Source organism: Sciurus vulgaris, assembly GCF_902686455.1.
Source record: "Sciurus vulgaris genome assembly, contig: HiC_scaffold_570_arrow_ctg1, whole genome shotgun sequence".
Lineage (NCBI taxonomy): Eukaryota > Metazoa > Chordata > Mammalia > Rodentia > Sciuridae > Sciurus > Sciurus vulgaris.
Window position 1 is genome coordinate 447089 of NW_027632454.1, and position 20267 is coordinate 467355.

Consider the following 20267-nt stretch of genomic DNA (forward strand, 5'->3'; position numbering starts at 1 on the left):
AGCATAAAGTACCATGGCAAAAAAAGTGACAATTTTTTTTTAATTTTGTTTTTGTAGCTGTAGATGGACAGCATGCCTTTATCTTTATTTCTACGCAGTGCTAAGGATTGAACCCAGTGCCTCACATGTGCTAGGCAAGTGCTCTGTCACTGAGCTACATACCCAGCCCAAGTGGCAAATATTTTAAAAGTTTTAAATTAGAAAACAGTACAACTGTTACTAACTACAGTGAAAAGTCTTTTATTTGTTTTGCAGTGACGGCAATAAAGACTATTTTAAGTGAGAGAAAAATGTTATCACAATTACCATCTTGAATCTTTTTTTTTAATTTTTTAGTCATAGATGGACACAACTCCTTTTTTAGGGTGGTGCTGAGATTCAAACCCAGTGCCTCACACATACTAGGCAAATGCTCTACCACTGAGCTACAACCCCAGCCTGCATCCTGAATCTTGCAGTAAGTAAATATTACTACCCTAAACATTCACTTTTTATGTTAGGCCTTTCCAATGAGGAAAGTAAAAGAGTAGAATGAAAACTTACCTTGTGCTGGGGGTTTAGATCAGGGGTACAGTGCCCATCAGGCCCAATGACATGGGTTTGATCCCTAACAATACTTTAACAAAAATTCAAAGATGTATTTTGCAACAAAATTTTATTTATTTATTTATTTATTTAGCCTATGCTGTTGGATCAAATGCAAAGAACCGTCTCAATGTTAAGTTTCGTTTGTCACACCATGATGTCATCCTACACCAATTAATCATTAAAACTCTCCTGCTTCTCAAATTTGATTTGATTTGTCTTCATAAAGTTTGAACCCTGCTGCCTTAGGCTGGTCTAGCCTTGCACATCTTATCTGAGAATTACTTAGCTGCCCTTGTCGGGTGACAGGAGGTGACAGAAGCAGAAGAGGTGCCATCATCCCCCAAACACTCTGACCCTGACTGGAGGGCCTTGCTCTGCATTCTTGCCTCAGTCCATCACGGCTACTGGAACTGGTCACCAGGAGAGGCTGCCACTGCCCTGCCAGTGTCTCTCTTCCAGCACAGCACTGGTCCCCAGGCCCACAGAGCAGCCTCTGAATGGATACAACAAGGGCTGCTGCTCTAGGGTTGGAACAAAGACTGAATGTGCATAATCTGGCCATTGAGAGTGCAAGAGGGCTGCACCTGTATGAACAATGCTGTGTCTGAAGCCCCAATGTCACCAAAGGCCCCTGGACTCCCCCACCCCCTTTCCTGGCTCCTTTGTGGCTCTCTTTGTTCCTCCCTAACTCCCCAATCCGCAGGCAGACAGCAGGAATCATGCCCAGCTGCCAGCAAGGACAGTGTCTGGGAAGTCCTGAGACACCAAAGCAGCCAGCCGCCTGTGTCACAGTCCAGACTCCAGGGTGGCCATGATGCCTTCTACTGTGAATCATACCCATCTTCATGAAAGAACCAAAGTCCCACCTCCTCCCACAGTGGGCTCTTCTGGCCACCCCGAGGGCCCCCACATCTCCAGGTGCACCAAAGCACCTGGCCAGAAGACCTGTGTCTTCTGAAGTAAGGGCACAGTGGGGACAAGGGCACTGCAGCTTTTTTGGGCTGACACCACACAGCCCACACTGTGCCTGGCTGCAAACTGGTTTAGAACTCAGGCTTGGGCATCAGAATGGCAAAGTCACTCTGGCTGGGAACTTCAGAACACGTGAATAACTCCATGGCCTTGGCCCCAGTGAGGATGGTGTTCCCTTCCTGCAAGGCTCCTGCTTCCCTTCTCCTCCCACCCCTCAGTCACTCAAGCTTCATAACAGGAAAGAGGAGAAAGCTCTGAGCCAAGGACAAGAACCAGCAGAAAATCTGGACTCCTTTAACTGGATATTAAAGGACATTAGCATTTCCTTCTCTCCTTCCCAGCCTTTTTCCATGTGAGCCTCTACCTCAACACCATCACCATGTTCCCCTGGGGCTCGGCTCTGGAGAGCTGTCTCCTATTTTCATAAACATAAGATCTAGTCCTGCCACAACCTCCCTCAGTGGTCCTTTCTGAAGAGCTGGCCGTTCACTGCAAATCCTTTCTTAAATCTAATCCAAATCCTCATGCTGCAGTTTGTTTATTTCCTGTAGATCAATTCAACAATTATTTATTGAGTACCCTTTAGAGGCCTGACCCAGGTCCTGCCCTGGGCTGCCACAAAACAGGATCTGCTCCCTTCCAGAAGCCAATGCTCTGGTTGAAGAGGAAAGACCAACAAGTGGAAGTTTCACACTGCCTGCCTCATCAGCTAATGAGCTAAAGGACTGGAGGCTGGTGGGTTCTGGAGGAGAAGCTGAAGCAGCTGAGGCAGCTGCAGGAGAGATGGGACTAGGCTGCCCCTGGAGTCCATCTGGGCTCACAGCTGGGAGGAGGGAGGGCTCCTTGGGTGTGGTTCCTTATAGAAGCAGGGTATGAGGGAGGTGTATGTTGAATTTCTGTGTTAAGATGGATGGGTGCCTTGGGACAGCAGCCTCAGTCCTGTGGGCCAGAGGGACCCCATGGAGGCTCCGGTAGGAAAATCAGTTCACGAAACTGGTGTTTGGGGCTCCTTATTCAGGACACAAGGGTAGAACAGAATGAAGGGGAAAGAGAATACATGTGAGATGGGTAGTGAAGAGGCACTAGCACAAGTCCAAACATGAGGTGTCGACAGGGGCCTGTGTGACCCAGGGGTGGCCATGATGGAAAGAAAGCATCAACATAGAAGATGGTTGAGTGGAAGAGTCTAGAAACATCTCTAGGTTCCAGCCCACTTCAGTAAATCAATGGAATTGGGTCACCTCCTGCATTCCCTGCTCCAGGCCAAGAGTGGCCTCAGGCCCTGAGGTAGGGGGACAGTAAATGTCCTTGCCTGTGGAGTAAACTTCAGAGGCCAGCAAGCTCCTCTCTGGGCAATCTCTCCAGAGACCAAAGCCAGAGGCTCCCTGATCCCTTCTCTAGTGTTCCCAAGGACCCTTCTTCAGACCTTTACTCCTGGAAGTCCAGCCCAGGGACCCGGCTGCTATTACCTACCCAGAAAACGTGGCTAGAACTGACTGTTGTTACTCTGCACTCAATGGGCTGCCAAGAAGAAAAAGAACTTTCCCAAAGCCACAGTTTGGATTCAGGCAATTGAAACATAATGTCCAAAAAGGGAGGACTTGGTACCCCTCATCCCAGAGCACCTCCTTCTAGCCTCAGAAATGGTTAAGGCACAGGCAAGTGGCCCACAGAGCTCTCAAGAGAGGGGACTCAGCACTGACTGGTGGTACCACAGTGCAGTTACTCAGTAACCAGTGAGAGATGTGCAGAGGGGGGACAGGCACATTCAGGGGTACAGTTACGAGGGATAGGGTATGGAACAAAACCAGGAATGACCCCGAAGCAGGGTAGCAGAAACGTGAACTTTGCAGCCTGCTCCCGGTAGATTTGAAGGTGAGGGATACTCCCTCTGGCCCTGGTCCCGCCTCCTTAGGCAGGATCTCCACTGCCATATGCCAAGTTCATCAAGTTCTATACCAGACCTACCTGAATTTCCAGAAAAGAGCCTGGTCCCCACTTGGGTCCCAAAGAGGTCTTCTTATAAGTTCTCCTCCATCAGTCTCAGACTCATTGGGCTGCCTCTTTCCACCACACCAAGAAATAAGCCCCAGAGAGTCTGTCCAAGCCCCCAGGGATGGCTAAGAGGTAATCCCACCTGTGTTTACTCCAGACCCAAGATGCTTTTCAATGACTTCTACTTTAGCCAGATCATCATGTCCCACTGTCCCTCCCTGGGGGCTCCTATTCCTAAAGAAGCCTCCAGGATTCAGTCTCTAGCTTCTCTGAACCACAGGCTTACCTTTTAACTGATTTCTAGAACATCTGTCTAAAACAAACATCCCAAGGTCTGGAAAGCACTGTTTCTCAGGCATCTCTGTGGCCAACACAGCACAATATTTAAGAACCTGGCCTTTAGAATTAGACCAACTCTACCACTTACTTGCTGTGTGATCTTAGGCAAGTCACTCAATCTCTGATCCTAAATCTTCATCTGTAAAGTAAGAATAATGCTGATTTCATGGACTGGTGAGATGATACAGCACACTTAGCACAATACCTGGCATACTGTACCTACTCCTCAAATATCCTTTGGGCCAAAATAGGGTGGGGGAGGCAGAGGAGTAAGGAATGGAAGAGAAAGCAAACAGAACAGCTCTGATTGGTGGCTTCTGGCTCCTGTAACAGATCAGAGCTTCCAGGAACAGTGCTCAGTCAGATGCAGCAAATGCTGAGCAGTCTCAACAAAGTCAGCAGATGCCACCTGAAGGTCTCTTCCTGTGCAATTTGTGAACTTGCTGCTCCTGGGGAGGCCCCCACTTCCTGGCAGAGGTTCTCCTGAGAGATTTGGGCCCTCCAGAGGGTTGTCCCTCCAGGGTAGAGGGATTCCAGATGTTGGTTTCCTCTCTTTGTCCAATACCCCCATCCACTCTGCCTATCACCTGGGTATGAGAGAGACAGGCATCCCTAAGGGTGAAAAATAAGAACAAACATAAGCAGAAGAATCAAATGCGTACATGACTCAACTATCCAGGCTCTGAAGAAATGTGATGGGCACATTCATAGGGCATGATGGAGTTGGAAGAAATTGAATCTACATTTTCTCCCAAACTGATATGAGATGGGCTCTTTCTTCATTTGCACTCTAAAATAAAGACCCCAGGAAGCAGAAAAAGGATTCATCAAAGAGCACCTCCAACACAGGCACCCTTCACTGAGGATAAGAAGGATCCAGATCCGGAGCCTTGCTGGAGTTTGCAAATACAGCTGTAAAGCCATCTGGGCAGCACTGGACCCCTTAGCCCTGGCTGGCTCTGGCTCTGGCCTCAGACACACTGAGCCTGCACTAACAAACAAGGGATTACACTCAAGCAGACTAGGAGGAGACTGCATTTTTGCTTTCTGAAAAAGTTGCAATTTGCCAAGAAAAACCATCTCAGATTCAGACAAGGAAAAATCTTGAAATAAATTAGAGCCATGCACAGGCATGGCACAGCAGAGGAAACCCGCCTGCTTCCTGGAGGAGGAAGGCTGACCATAGTTCAGTCTGGGAAGCTAGTAGCCAGCACCAAATATCTGGGTGATAGCCTTGAAGCCTTGACAAAGAGATCCTCCCCCAGGAGAATCTCTCTGCCTGGGCCTCAGGTCTACAGGTCCATGGACTTGTTCAAGACACCCCTTTCCCAGGCAAGACTCCCAATGCTCACAGCCCTTCTTGCCCAGTTCTCCAGTCACCTTCTCTTTCCTGCATTGACCCTCACCCTCTTCTGTTTATTCCTCTTCTAGTTTCCTCCAGGGCTCCCTCTTAGCTTCACATTACAAGACAAAGGGAACTCTGCTCCATCACCCTGGCTGGAGGTGGCTTGGAAGTTCCTGCCAGCTCCTCAGTCCTGCCAAGTACTCAGTTCAGATGTAAGCAGGCAAGAAGGACCTGACCCTTCCTGCCTCCCTATACAAAACCATAGCAATGGCCAGAGAAGTGTCCTGACCACCAAAATCCTGCACCTCCTCTGAGGGTTCCCAGCAGCACAGGTAAGAGGGTTTTCATGCATCATTTCACTAAGCCCAAATTCCTACCCAACCAGCCCCCCAAATTCTTGAGAGATGGCCATGCCTTTCCTGTCCAGCATGTGCAGGTCCCAGGACAACACACAGCAAAGGCTCAGAAGTTGATGACCTCCACAACCAATGGCAAGCTCTGTGTGTGATGCTGTGATAAGTGGAAGCCAGTGGGCACTTCACAAAGCACACTAGTCTTGTGAAGTAAGTGCAGGGGTTGGATTCCACGCTCTAGTGTGTGGCTGGGTCATGAGTGGCTTCCCCATGTCTCAGTTCCCACATCAGCAAAAGGGACATGATCGTGGAACCACTGCATTAGGAGGGTCCAGGCAGAGTGAAGTCTGGGTGAAGACACATGAAGTATTTAGAACAGTACCTGGCCCAGATCAGGTGCTCAGTCAGTGTTAGCCAGTGTCACTGTCATTATCATCATCATGGCCACATTCAAGTTCTCACACCAACCCAGAAGCAATCCTGGGCGAATTAACTGAGGATCAGAGACATCGAGTGAGATCTTCAAGGTCACCATGGAAAGAGGTTGTCCGGGACATGACTTTCAGTATGGCCATCAAAGTACAACACTCTTCCACATCCAATTATTTCCACAGTCCATTAAAATTTTGTTGTGTATGTGGTATCCTGCTCCAGGGGCTACACCAATGATCAAGGCAAGCATGGTCTCCCACTGGGCCCCCATAAAGAGCAGAAAGTGAGACAAACATGGTTTCTGAGTAATTTGACAGGATTGGCCATGTGCAGGATGGAAGTGGGGTTCAGCTATCTCTGAGCTGAGCCCCTGGGACCAGAGGCCTCAAGAGAAAAGGAACGAGGTTCAGCAAGTATCCCGACTCTTCAGCCCTGTTCTCCCTTCCTGGGCTCCAAGTCCTGACCAGAGCTTGAGGTGGAGAGGATGGTCCCATCACCCCTGGCCCCCAGCACAAAATCAAATGCAGAGCTCCAGCTTAGCTGACCAACCACCAGGGGTGTGATGGGCCCTGGGCTGAGTCTCCTCCTGGCATGACTTCTGCTCAGAACAGAATCCAGAGATTTGCCCTCAGACTGTCCCATCACCACAATCCTGCTTCTTGTTCTCCAGAGCTGTTACCCAGAACATGGTTCATCTGTTCGTTCCCTGGACAAAGCTCCCAGGTTCTGTCAAGGTTCTGGAAATCCAAATCAGGAGCCATCTGAGAATGGAAAAAAATGGTCTGTGATGTTCACCAGCTCCTTGGCCCTCAGTCCAGAGGGTTCCTGAGAGGAGCCAAGCAAGTCTCTGGGAAGATGGGGAAGAGCCAGGAGACTCTTGAGTGTGTGCTCAGCTTTTTCCAGAGTTTTCTGTCTTTCCTGGTGGTCGGAGGTACAAGCAGGAAACTGGGCTTCACTTCCTGCTCTGCTCACTGAGATAAGAAGAAAGTTGTAAAAAGAACAAACTCCCCCTTACAACAAACCTTCTTGATGGAGCTTGCCTGGCCTTAAACAGGCTCCTCCAGATTCCAGAGAGCAGCAGTCCTCACAGCTCTGATTCTCCCAGTGTCCAGTCAGTTGGCCAGCAAGCACTTGAGCTGACTAGGTGCTCAGAAAGAGTGAGCGAGAACCCACGTCCTGCTCTTGCTCCACATAGTGGAGGGTCAGGACAGACAGGAAAGCACACAGAGAGAGGAACAAAACCAGCTTGGACAGTGATCTGTGCTCTGAAGAAAACAAAACCGGGTGAGGGGCCAGCAAGTGACAGATCGTGGGGAGGAAGAAAGACTCCCTGGGGGCTGAGGTGACATCTGAGCATACACTCACGTGTCCACCTTATGTGTGCTCTTCACGCAAAATGTAGGCGATATCATGACTCCTCCCTCCAGAGCCCCCCAGTCTAGTAGAGGAGAAAAGACCATGAACATGAAACCACAACTTCCCTTACCTCCCTCACTGCACCCTGCCTGCAGGAGGAGGGGAGAGGACAGGAGGGGAGGGGCAGGTCACTTAGGACCCGCCACCAGCCCACACTGAGGATTTGAATTCTATTTCCAAGTGCCACGAGAAGGCTTTGAAGGGTTCTACCAGGAAGATGATAGCATTTGATACACATTTAAAAAAAAAAAAGTGCACCCCAGCTGCTGTGACGAGAAAAGAAGTCAACGGTAGAAGGAAGGTTACCAGGGTGACACTGGTTAGAGCTTGCCAGTTTTCTGTTGGACAGGAAGAAATGTAAGGTCTTTTGGCACAACAAGGTAATAACAGTACTGTATTCCTGAAAGGTGCCGAGTCGATTTTAAGCACCTTCCTCAGTGATGCTAGCGAGTTAGTGCCTATGTTCATTTGCTTGACTTAGCGATTCCACCATGTATACATTTTCAAACATAATGTACATGCTCAATATATAAAATTTGTAATTGTCCATTTTAAAATTATTTTCTGAAAAAGGAAAGAAAAAGGACTGGTAAGATGACTCAGCAGGTAAAACATTTGCCTGGCATGTTTGGGAGGCCCCGAATTCAATCCCCAGCACCACAGAAAACAATAATGATAATGATGATGATGATGATAATAATAATTGTAAAAAAGAAAAGCAGCCAAGATCAATAAGTGGGGGTGGCAGTTTCATGCAGGATAGTGTCAGTGAAGAGAACGGTGCACACAGATGGAATCAAAGTTAGACCCAAAAGGATTTGCTGGTGGCACAGACACAGGGAGTTGAGGGAAACAGAGGACCAAGAGTGACCTGTAGAGTTGGGGCCTGAGCCAATTGCTAAATCACCATTTGCTGAGGCAGAAAGGTCTGCAGAGGGGTGACGGGAAAGAGCCTGGGAGGAGAGAGCACCTTGAGGCATATTAGGTCATGAGTGCTTACTGGACACCAGTAGTAGATGCCACTGGTCCCCATCCAGATCCCTCTTTTAGTGGGTGCCTCCTTCCCCAATGAAAGCATGGCAGATATCTCTGCAGAACAGCCGTGGTGAACATAGCCACCCAACACCCAGGGGACACAGGTAAGTTACTGTTCATCCTGCCCACCTCACCTGGTGGTGCTCAGACATTACCCAGCACTCCAGCCCTATCCAGATTCCCTCCTTCTCATTCCTGGGGGGCATGCCTTCAATAAATCCCATGCACATGAATCCCTGTCTCAGGCACTGTCTGCAACCAAGAAACCCAACTAAGACCACACCTAAAGGATGATGTTAAAGAGGCGGCTGGTCATAGGACGCTAAAGACCAGGGTTAGAGGTGCAAATGTGAGAGTCACCAGGATCTCATCAAAATAGAAGTAATGGAGTAGAGGAAGGGAAATGGGGGAGGGGGGAAGGAGGGAAAGGGAGGTACTGGGGAATGAAATCGACTGAATTATATTGTACACATGCACAAATACATCACAATGAATCCCACTATTATGTATAATGATAAGACACCAATTAAAAAATAAAGTGAAAGCCAGGCACGGTGGCACATGCCTGTGATCCTAGCAACTCCAGAACCTGAGGCAGGAAGATCCACCAGTTCAAGACCTGCCTCAGCAACTTCGTGAGACCCTGTCTCAAAATAAAAAAAGGACTGGGGATGTAGCTCAGTGGTAAACCCCAACACCAAATAAGTAAATGAATAAAATATAGAGAAAGAGTGAATCATGAAGGCATGCATTTAAAGTCATGAAATGATGAAATTGTCTAGGGAAGAGACTATAGCTGGCAACAGAAGGTCTGCAACAGAGGTGAGGAGCAATCCCACAGGGAGAGGAGTCACAGCAGGAGGAGGCAGTGAGGGAGAAAGAAGGAAAACCAAGTGAGATCGAGGAGCTGAGCAGCCTGCCTCCTCCTACCCCACCCTGTGTTGCCCCATGTGCTTCCACATGCCCATCCCAACACCTTACCTGCCTGGGTTTCAGAACCAATGAGCTGGAACTCATGGCCACACAGAAACAGTTTTGCCCCATTTAATGAGTCCCACTGGGAGCCAGGCAGGAGGCTGGAATGGAAGATGTTCGGTAAAGGCAGCTCAGAACCTGCCCCAGGCTTACCCAGGAAAGAAGTCAACAGGTGAACAAGATCCAGTGTGGGCGTGGGGATACACAGATCATGTTCTCCGGTTTAGTTTCACATCTCTCCACCACGCGCACACACACACACACACACACACACACACACACACACACACACAGGAAAGGGCTCTATCCCCATGAACTGATACAATCAAGCAGCCTTCTCAGATTCTAAGAGAAGGAATATGAATCACTGGGAGATCTTATTAACATGCAGGGTTCTTTCCACAGGTCTGGAGAGGGCCCACAATGCTGCATTTCTTATAGCATCTATGGGGTGCCTGAGATGCTGGTTAGAACCCAGGAACCACATTCCACCTGACAGCAAGTCAAGGGAAAAGCCAGAGCCATGACTAACCTTGGTCACACTCCAAACACTTCAAAGCATAAGCATGTACTATGCCTAACCATGTCATGATGCACAGGGCCTTCACTCCTGAAGCAGGATGGGAAGAAGAAAAATGTAGTAGACAGCAACATCACCACTGTTGGCTGAGCTTGCTGGCTTCATGGTGAGTACTGTGCTAAGAACATGAAGTGCATTTTTCAAACTATCCTTACAACTTGCTCTTATATTTCACCAATGAGAACACTTCAGAGGTTATGCCCACCAGCCCAGAGCCACACGGCAATATGCCCAGTCTGTACTACTTTAAAGTCTGAGCTCTATACCAGAAAAACAAGGCTGCCTCCAGTGAGCTAAAGGATTATAAAGCCCAGACTTTGAGCTGCCTGATTCTAACAGACCACTGAGTCAGGAGAGAGGGGTGGCTGGGGCAGGCAGGAGCAGTGTACCAGGTGAGGCACTCCCTAGTCATAGCCTGCCAAACTCAGCCAGAGCACTTCAGGGGTACTGGGATGGAGGGCCTCCTTCCCTCAGGTGCCCAGTTTTCCCCACCTTGATTCTTAATCTGCTGTTTCTGGTTCCCACCACGAAACACTAGTTACTAGTTACCCTCTGAGCCATTTGATAAAAGGAGAGAAACAAGAAGCATCAGTTTGTTCTCCAGCTGGAAGATGCAGTGAAATCACCCAAGACCACAATCAAGTCCCTGAAAATGCTATTTTGTTGGAAAATGCTGATTTGAATGCATGTCCCAAAGTTCAGGTATTGGAACTTTAATTCCCAAAGCAACAGAGTTGAGAGGTGAGACCTTTAAGAAGCAATTAGATCTCATGAATGCACTGATGCTATTTTCATGGAAGTGGGACCCTAATAAGAGGATGCATTTAGCCCCCTTCCTCTTGCTCTTTTCCTCTCTTGCCCTTATGCCTTCCACCATGGGATGAAGCAGCATTAAGACCTCCATCTAATCCTGGCACCATACTCTTGGATTTCCCAATCTCTAGAACCATGAGCCAAATTAATTTCTGTTCATCATAAATTATCTAGTCTCAGGCATTCTGTTATAGTAGCAGAAAAGTGACTAATACAGAAGCAGAAAACTAACAAGATTCTCCTTGGGTATGTGCCAGCTCTCTCTCTCCACAGAATACAAAGCCCTGCAGAGAAATGAGATGTCATTCATCCTCCCTGCAGACTAGTCCAGAGATGGAATGAAGTCTGGCATTGTCACTAGACTGGAAGATCCCTGAGGATAGGGAACAGAGTCTGCTTACCTCTTAGGTCCCAGGACTCAGGTCTGAGACTAGGAATGTGAAACACCAGGGTTTGCAATAACTGATTTTTTAATTAACTGATATTGCCTTCTGCTCTACTAGGAAACTTGGCCCAGAAAAGAGAATTCAACATTATATCTGTACTAAATAAGTGGAAATGAAAATGTGGACCTGGGAAGGTCCAGGCATACTGTGAAGACTGACCAGCCCCTTTTCTCTCCACCAGTCTGCAGGATCTTGAGCAGGATGTAATGAGCAGGCCAGAAGTATGAAGTCATGGTGCTTTTAGTGAAAATCTCACTCTCCTCCCTGGCCCTGACATCCCCAGGCTGTGATGAGCACAGGAGGCAGGGCTCCAGAGGCCTCAGGCCAGCCCCATGGGGAAGTTGGTGTGAGAGAGGGTAGTTCACCATCTGGGTACTTGAGGAGCTGTTGTGCCACCCAGGAGGATGGTGGGTTCCAGAGAAACAAGTGTGGGCCCTTATCCTGGGGATTCAGTGCCTCACAGGAGCCAGAGTATGTCAATACTCCAAGAAATTCAGCGCCAGGAGACCAGGACATGGTTCCCCATCTGAATGGTGATTGCAAACTGACTTAAAGCCTAGGTAGAATTTCCACAGCCCACCGGCAGCCACTGGGCCTCTTCCTGTGCAGTGCCCTCTGCCCAGATCTCTGGTCCCCTTCACTCCAGATCTGGCCTCAAGCATGTACCTGGAAGGCTCTCTGGCCTTCCAGACCTGCGCTCAGCCCAGGGCACAGAACAAACAACTCCTTCACAGCTCTCACTACAGGGGCAGCTCTATTTTCTGTGTGGGATGATTTTATGATCTTTCTCCCCATCCCCAGACTGTAAACTTCATGATGGCAGCAACTGGGTTGGTTCTTGCTGTCATCATTGTGATCTCACCTGGTGTTGGGTCTGGTACCGAGCAGAAGCTGGGTACAAGTGTGCTGGAAGAACATCTGGTCTGGCTCTGAAGGACAGAGCAGTGGTGAACAGGTAGGGCAAATCACTGCAATAGGACAGGAAGCTGTTGAGATGGATGAGCACATAAATTGTACTCCATGTCCTCCTCCTACCAACAGCCCTTATGGGTAGCAGCATGGGGACTGCCCACTCCCAGGGACTACCCCCACAGTTCATCTGCACTGCCTAATTCACACACCCATGACACCTACCACAGGTGGGTGAGAGTAAGGGAGCCAGAACTCCTATCATCTGGGTTCACTCACTGACACAGGGTCAACCTCAGCAAAGCCCTGGAGACCATGGAAAGAGTCTCCCCTACAGAAGCGAAGGCATCCTGGGCTTGCAGGGCTCACTAGCAGCTGTTCCCTCTGCAGAGGCACATGCTTCTGCCTGTAGGTCAAGATTCCAGGGAGGCCATGGGCCTTGCTCTGATGAGATCTCTTAAACTGAATCCAATCCTCAGCAATGGTGTAGGACACCACCAAAGAGCCACATCTCCCAGAAGACTATGGATGATAGTAGGCACCCACCTCCACTGTATACCTTTCATTCCAACCCATATGTGTGTGTGATCTGTGTTGATAGAATGATTTTATTCAGGTGGTTACCTTTATTTACTATTGGACAATCCTTATCCAGCATAAGTTATCCAATTTACATTGAATAATTGTATAATTAAAATATAGTCTTTGAAAAATCTACTCTTGGTAGATTTTTGCTGGTTTGTCAGAGTCTGAGGGTAAATGAAGCAGCATTCCCTGCAGGTTTCAGGCCCACATACTCCTACTCTAGTTTTTTCAACCATGAGTTAAGAGCATGATCTTCAGAGTCACACTGGTAGAAGCCAAGGTCCAGCTTTCTACTCACAAGCCAAGTGACCTCAGACTCAAGTTTAATAACCCCATTTTCTCTGCATGTCTGTACAGTGTAAGTTGCTATAGATATGTTATATTACGTATGCCTGGCACCTTCTAAGTCTTGCCAAATGTTAGTTCAGAAGAAATCATTGCTGTGGTTAAAATAATAAGCATTATCAGTTTTTAAGTACTGAAGGAAAAAGGTTCAGAGCATATGTGGAAAATAAAATAACTTTGGCCCCTGGTTGGAGCACAGGCTGGACAATACTCAGGGCTAGAGAGGTGTAGTTCAAACTCACAGGGGAAAGGGGGCTGTCAGAGCTTCCCAGGAGCCTGGGGTGAGTCTTTACCCCTGTGGGGAGCACCTGGGCCTCTGGGCAACTTTCTGTTCAAAATATGAGCAGGGGTGTCCAGCACTTCCACGGGCCTGACCCCACTGCATGAGACACAACTGGATTTCAAAAACAGGAGATACCTGCCCCAGGGAAAAGAAGATTCTACCCCCTTCTATGAAAGTCACCCTAAGCCGGAACTTCTCCATCCCCATCAGGTGTGTGTGTCCTGCTTGATAGCAGCAAAGGAAACAAAGCCTGAACCGAGACACACACAGGACCACCATGCCCTCGGTTATGCAGGGGAACAGGAAGAGGCACTTTCCAAGACCCCAGATCATGCTGCATGTCCCAAGAATTACCTGAAGCCCCTCAAGATGCTGCAGTTCAGAAGGAACAGAGAATCTTTGTTCTCAGGGCACAAATCAGTGGCCAGCTGGGCAGCTACAAAATGTCACCTCTCAAATCATGAACAATAATAATAGTGAATTCTTTTATTTCTGGGTACTGTTCTATTGATTCACATGTCAATGTGTCTGATCCTCAAAATCATCCTGTGAAAGAGGGACTTCTACTGATTTCAAATATGAAAAAACTGAGCTACAGCCAAGTTTTGTTCCTTGGTCATGGTCACCAGCTGGTTAAGGGATGGAGCCAGGAATAGAAGCCAGCTAGTCTGACCCTGTGGTTCATGGTCAAAATAGACAGGAGGTAAATGTTCTGGAGACTGATGATAACAGAATTAGTAAGAAAGGTTTGCATTGCTGAGAGAGTACATCTCTCTCAGCAAAAAAAAAAAAAAAAAGAGGGATGTGTTGATTAGCCTAATTTAAGCATTTCACAACATATACATAGATCAAAATATCACATACACTTAATGTCACATAAGTATAGACTTCTCTGTGTCAATCAATTACACTTTAATAAAGACAGCAGGCAGGGTGGGGGAACACATCCCTGAGGCAGGAAGAAAGGCTTTGTTTGTTAAAGAGGACACTGCAGGTTGTCTCCCCTTCTGTTTCTTGCTGGGTTCACTCACCTTCCAACACTCATTAGCTGAGTGTCTACTGCATGCCTACAAGCTGTCTTTGGAAGTGCCCCTGACAGCCAAAAGACATCAGAGATCACTGGCCTACTGCACACTGCTTGACAGAAGGTGTTTATATAGACACCTGAAAAACAATGTTTGCCATTTTCAGAAAGAGGGTTAAGGAAGAGAAAAAATCAGAAGAGTTAAGATATTTTTAAAAGCATTTTTATATGAACAACTGATGTGTTGTAGTCCAAAGTGTAACACACCAAAGAATGTCAACAGACTGTCTTACATTTCCAAGGTTTTTGCACAACACTCTGTAACAAATCCTCTCCAGGGTCATCTCCCCGTATGTTTATTTAGATGTTTTCTAAATGTGCCATTCATTCATTAAGAAGGTATAGCTCTGTATTGTGTTTTGCTTTGAACTCAGGCTACACATGGCTGTTCATGTGAAAGTCTAGAAATAAAGTTCACCAGAACAGCATATATGCCCTGAAGTCAAATGCTGGCCACATACAATCATCAAGGGCTGTCAGCAGGCATCTGGGACCATGGCTTATGAATCCACATGCCAGGAATAGTGGCACACACCTATAATACCAGTGACTTGGGAGGATGAAGCAGGAGGATCATGAGTTCAAAGCCAGCCTCAGCAACTTAGCAAGGCCCTAAGCAACTCAGTAAGACCCTGTTTCCAAAGAAAAAATAAAAAAGGGCTGGGGATGTGCCTCAAAAAAATAAAATAAAAACAATGAAGAATGTTCAACTCTGTAATAAAATTATCTTACAATTCTTCCTTGAAACTTCTGGGTCAGTTTAACCTCAAGAGTTTCTGCTCTTGCTCAGAAGACTGATACTCTTTGCAACACAAATCAGGATTTTTTTCACAGAAAGACAACAAAAACAAGATAAGAATTAGATAAATTTGAGCATTTTAAACATCATGGATATCTATCCTACAAATTGGGGCTTCTTTTGACTTTGTACAGAAAAAAGAGCTATTCTTTGATTTAAAAACAATGAAAACTGTTATAACACAGCTAAGGTAAGTTTGAGAAGTGAGAATTCATTCATTCAACATGCTGGCATAGGCGGAGCATGGTAGTGCATGCCTCTAATCCCAGAGGCTAAGGAGGTGGAGGCAGGAGAATTGCAAGTTCAAAGCCAGCCTCAGCAACTTAGCAAGGCTCTAAACAACTTAGAGAGACCCTGTTTCAAAAAATGCATCTCAGTTGTTAAGTGACCCTGGATTCAATCCCTGGAACAAAAAAAAAAAAAAAAAAAAAAAAGCATACTGGTCCATCCTGAACCTCCAGCATTGTGCTACATACTGGGATCCCTGCTCTCATGGAGCATGCATTCTAGAGGAGAGACATGGTCAGTAAGCAAGTAATCGAGCAAATGGTGAGAAATAAAACAAAGGGTAAAGGGTGGGAGGATCTGAGGTGGCAGTTTTTATCCACAGGTTGATGAGAGGAGGTCCCTGAGAAGGTGAAATGTGAGCAAGGAAGGGAGCCATGAAGTCTTCTAGGGAGAGAACAGTCCACCCAGGGGGAACAGAAAGGGCAACATGCCTAAGGAGAGAATATGCCCAGAGTGTTCAGGAAACAACAAGGAGGCCAGAGCGGCTGGAGCAGGAGGAGCTCAGATCAAAGAGGCAGCAGAGGAGTGAATCAGCAACTAATCCAGTGGGCCTGGAAGCCCTTGTACAATGTGACTCAGAGGAGCACTGTCCTGATTATCAAAGGCACACTTAGCTGTTCTGCTGATTACAGAGTGCAGGGGGCAAAGGCTATGGAAAGGAGACCAATATGATGACAATCTCAGTGATCCTGTTAAGAGACTGGTCCAGGGTGTATGAACAGGGATGGCGAGGAGTAGAGAGGTTCTGGATACATCTCTAAGATAGTCATTAGGATGTACCAATGAATAGATTTAGGATTTGAGAGGTAGAGAAGGATCAAAGATGACTCCAAGAAATTCAGGAGCTGCCACCCCAAAATATATTTTAGACCCCAACCTAAGGACATTTGGGGAACAGTAAATGTGGGGAGGGACTTTCTCTGAACTTTCTTCATCTAGAGATGGGTCCTCCAAAAAGAACTCAGTTGTCCCAAGCTCTGCCCCTGGGCTCTCATCAACCAGGGAAGACTGAACTGGTGCTACAGGAGATGAGATAAATGTCACACCCAGACCCTGTAGCAGGCTGTTCCCTATTCCTTTGAGGGTCCAGGAATGCTTTACTCTTCCCTAACTTGTCCCCCTCACCTAGAAAGAGAATACATAAACTTGTAGGTCTCACTGGGAGGCCTGGGATACTCACTTTTCTTCTATGGAACACCTTTTCTCCCTTTGACCTATTTGCTGTCAGTTTATTTTTTAGACTCACCTTCAGAGCACAGAGGGAGACTTTTCACACCCTGAGAGCCTAGAGGGAGCATTTTCCTGCCCCTACAGTTCTGGGGATGTAGGTGGGGCACCCCGTCATTCTGCTCCCTCCCTCTCAGGCTACAGCTGAGAGGCCATGGAGCTGCCAGGGCCAGGGAAAGGCAAGACTTCCTACCAGGTCAGCCCCTAGGTCTCTGCCCATAGATCCAACCAGCGAGGATGGTAAGAATCCCTCCTTATCCATTCCAAAATCAGATTAGCAGATGTGTGTGAGGCCTTGGGTAAAGTGACTTTGGTGTTGTCTGTGGTCATTGTTCTCCTTTGTATCCTGTTTATGTTGTGAGTCATCCTGGGGCAAGAACACAGACCTAGGCCCATGGAAGCCTATTGCTCCTGCTGTCCTCACAGACTGGGGGCTTCACAGGCTGGTGGCTCTTCTCAGGCAATCTTTGCCACAGGTCCTCCAGACAAAAATTGGATGAGGTTCTCCTTTTGTCCCCTTTTGGGTCCTGAAAACTTGGCTTGGGAGCCAGTGAGAACACTGGTTCTGGCCTTTACCAGTGGAAGACACCAGTCAGCTTGTATCATACAGCTAGGACCCATGACATGAGGGGACAGGCAGCTCTCTGTGACCATGCCAACTCTGGGAGCTGGTCCTAAGAAGATGACTCAGTTCATAGGGGGCTTTCTTTAAATTGACCTTCATTGTTTCACTTGTGCTGGGAATTTCCCACCCCAGCATGGTTTGCCCCATGTCACAGCTGAGTGGGTCTGTGACAGCAGCCCTCCCATACCCTGGAGGAGGACAGAGACAGTAGTACAGAAGGCCTCTGTTTGTTTCTTAGTCTGACTCGGGGAGTGAACATGGATCAGAGGACTGCATCTTCTGCACCCATTCCGATGATGGAGAGGTACCTCCAGGTCCTTCCAGGAAAAGACTTCCTGGCTTGAGTCACTTCTAGAATAACAAAATTGGCTACATTTTCAAACAATTTTTTAGAGAGTTCTTATTCTCAATTTGTCTTATTAGTACCTATGGGAAGATCAAATTTAAAAGATGATGTAAAGGAGTAGAATAGCCAGTCTCAGAAACTCCCTTCAGAACATTAAAAAGCAGAAATTGAGATTTAGAACACACTTGAAAATGAAAAATCCTTTAAGCCCACCCCTTCTCTGCCCTCTTACACTCCCCCAATCTCCAATCATTTGTATTCCAGGAGACGTTTTGGACCTCTGGGCTCCCTTCCTCCAAGTCCAGCTCCATTTCTTCAGCAAATACCTTCAAATTAGAATTAGCTAACTGTAAGACGTAGCTTGAATTATGACTCTTGGTTTTGGGGTACCCATCCATTAGTGACCCTTTCTCTCCCATAGATAGCTATTGCTCCGCTGTCTGTCTTGGGTTTTGTTTTTCCTGGGAACTTGGGTTTAATTTTGGCTCATCAGGGACACAGATTATTGAGACTGCATGGACAGGTAGACAACCAAAGGACTGGAACACAGCTGGACAGAAATGTAGGTCACACTCCATTTGTAGCTAGTGTACTAAGAGTGGCCAACCCTCAATGGAATTGACTAAGTCTTTTTTTTTTTTGTGGTACTAGAGATTGAACCCAGGGCCTGGAGCATGCTAGGCAAGAACTCTACTACTGAGTTAATCCTCACTCTTTTTTTAATGTTTTTGAGACAGGGTCTCACTAAGTTGCCAAGGCTGGCCTCAAACTTGGGATCCTCCTGCCTCAGCCTACCAAGCTGCTGGATTACAGGTGTACATCACTGGCCAGGCCTACATATTGATTGCTACTTGCTAACATCAGGAGTGCCTCTGAAAGGTGGTAGGGCTGCATCTTTTGGTCCCTCTTGGGAGGCATCTCATGCATCTGTGATTAAAGCCATAAAAGCCTAATTAGTTTGGTCTTCAGTCACTTGTTAGGTATACTTTCGGTTAAGAACTTTTTTTTTCTTTTTTTTTTATCGTAAACAAATGGGATACATGTTGTTTCTCTGTACATGGCGTAAAGGCATACCATTTTTGTAATCATAAATTTACATAGGGTAATGTTGTTTGATTCATTGTTATTTTTTCCCTTCCCCCCACCCCTCCCACCCCTCTTTTCCCTCTCTACAGTCCTTCCTTCCTCCATTCTTGCCCCCCTCCCTAACCCTAACTCTAACCCTAACACTAACCCCTCCTTCCCCCCATTCTGTGTCCTCATCCACTTATTAGCGATATCATTCGACCTTTGGTTTTTTGAGATTGGCTTATCTCACTTAGCATGATATTCTCCAATTTCATCCATTTGCCTGCAAATGCCATAATTTTATCCTTCTTTATGGCTGAGTAATATTCCATTGTATATATATACCTTCAGAGCATGATAGGAACTTTTTAAAAAGCCTTATCTCCTAAGCAAAAATGGAACTGCACAGGCAAAAAGAAAGAAAATGACTCATTAAGGTATTCCAAAGTTGAACAGCTATTACTAGAAGAGATAAATATTTTTATTTCCATCTTAGTTGGAAATCTGTTCTCTGATATAAAGGAACACACTGAAGATAATGCAATCTGATGATGGTAATTATCTAGACCCTTGACATCATCCAGGCTGCAAACAAAGTCTTTGGGCAAGTAAAAATTACTGTCATTGTCTTATAAATTGAGTGTTTACAAGAACAGGAACATGCTCTAGAAACAATTCAAGACCCATCTAGCCATACCCATCATTCATCAAGATGTTTGCAGAAACTGTTAAAAAAAAAGAAAAAGAAAAAAGAAATATTGAAACACTGAATATGGAGATGTGCTATGCTTAAGAAAAGGGGGGAAAAAAGAAAAAGAAAATTTAAATAGTAAATACCCCAGACAACTCATAGGCAAAGATGCCCCCCCACCCCCAACTCCTTCTTGATGAAAATGTGCATTCTGTTTTCTGTGCCTTTGGAATGTAAATCTTAGACCCTGTCTTGCCTGAGACCTGTCCATGTGCAAACTTCAGGGAGCTGATTCTCCAAGAAAGTGTATGTGGGATGGGGGGCTTTGAAAACTGACAAAATGAAAGATCTTATAATGTTTTTTCAACTAATATTAGTAAAAACCTTTGCCATGTGAGCAAGAAATCTTAACTTGTCCCATTTGCAAAAATACAATTTGTATTCAACTGTCCTTCTTATAAACAAATGAGTTTTATATTTTTGTATCAGTCTATGGCTAAAATAAGACCTTTTTGTTTATCTGTTCCTATATGTTTATGTATGTATATTTGTATGTTTTGTCTACAAAGTACAAAATCTCTTAAAGGAGTTTGATTCATATTGGTTTAGAGATAAATAAACAGGCATATAAATTAAATATACCTAAAACTGCTATAAATATAGGACCTAATCCAAACAATTTTAAAGTTCACAGGACTTGGTTTATTAGACTAGTTCAACCTGGTGCT